The sequence below is a fragment of the Galeopterus variegatus genome, unplaced genomic scaffold (assembly GCF_000696425.1).
Source record: "Galeopterus variegatus unplaced genomic scaffold, G_variegatus-3.0.2 Scaffold1912, whole genome shotgun sequence".
In the NCBI taxonomy this organism is placed as follows: Eukaryota; Metazoa; Chordata; class Mammalia; order Dermoptera; family Cynocephalidae; genus Galeopterus; species Galeopterus variegatus.
The window spans coordinates 11,921-13,131 of record NW_007728023.1 but is presented as its reverse complement, the minus strand read 5'-3'; the positions used below and the strand labels follow the sequence as shown (position 1 = coordinate 13,131).

The 1,211-nt window shown below is 44.9% G+C and overlaps 1 pseudogene; it reads right to left on the bottom strand.

The window, feature by feature from the left end:
• Window positions 1-101: 101 nt before the first annotated feature.
• Window positions 102-485, bottom strand: LOC103596006 (annotated as a pseudogene).
• Between the last annotated feature and the right edge of the window lie 726 nt (window positions 486-1,211).

Below are 1,211 nucleotides of genomic sequence, written 5' to 3'. Positions count from 1 at the left end.
GATTTATTTAACAGGAGAAACATAGGTTGCTGGATAATTTGTTGTTGTTGTTGTTGTCGTCGTCTAAGTTTACTGAAAATATTACAACATAACAGAAAGATTCAAACAGCTCCACGTGGTGTTTTGAAATTCATCTCAACCTTAGGCTGAGTGATCTACAGGTTGGACAAACTTCCAAAGTCCAAAAGCTTCAGGATTTCCTTGGTGTGAGGATCTACTTCAATGATCTCCTGATCCAGGGCTGAGACGTCAGGAACATAATTATCTCTCATCTCTCTCTCCTCCTTCTACAGCTTGATGGAGACACCTCTCACCCAGCCTCTCTGAATCTGCTTCACCAGATGGGTGACATAGCCTCTGATCTTGTGGCAGAGCTTCTCGCTGGGAATAATAGCCATCTCCTCGCACACATGCTTGTTCGTATGGAAGTCGTTGCCCAGGCATGTGTAGTACTTCTCAGTGATGACACAGGCCACCTTCTTCATGGTGGGTCCTTGGTAAAAGAGCTGGACGATATTTTGAGATGTTAGTTTATGCTGCTTTTTTCTATATTTTTCATTTCCTGTCTCCCCCATGTGAGCAGAGAGCATGGACAGGACAGAAAAGAAATATCCTACAAGAATCCTGGCTGCTATAATAACAATAATTATTGCTACAATTATTACATGATAGTCTAACTTCTTAGGAGAAGGGAACTTGCAAAATCTCGAGAAAAGCAGAAAAGGGAAATGATTTCACAACAATGAGAAGAAGACTTTCCAAGGCAGGACACAACACTACATCTACCTGTGCATCTGTCACGCCATCTGGACTTGGAACTCCGTGCAAGCAGAGGCTTGGTCTTTTTTGCCACTGATCTGTCCCCAGCACCTAGAACAGTGCCTGGTGCAAAACTGATAGTTGATCACTATTTGTTGAATGAATTAATAAATATATGAGGAGGGAAGCAAGAGAGAGGAAGAAGGGGGTTGAGAGAGCAGAGACTTTGGGAGCCTTGGAAAAGGAGCCCAACAAGGCTGCCTTCTAGGAAGAGCAGGTGGGTAAGCCCAGCATAGGCAACAAGGAGAGTTATGGGGGCATCCAGGAGCCCCAAGGTTTTGGATCACCTTCTGCAGACCATCAGGGCTCTACTTTGGAATGTCCCACTATCACTCACATCCCAGGACTGCCAGCTGTTCCCCCTGCCAGCCTACACATGGACTTCTCTTCAT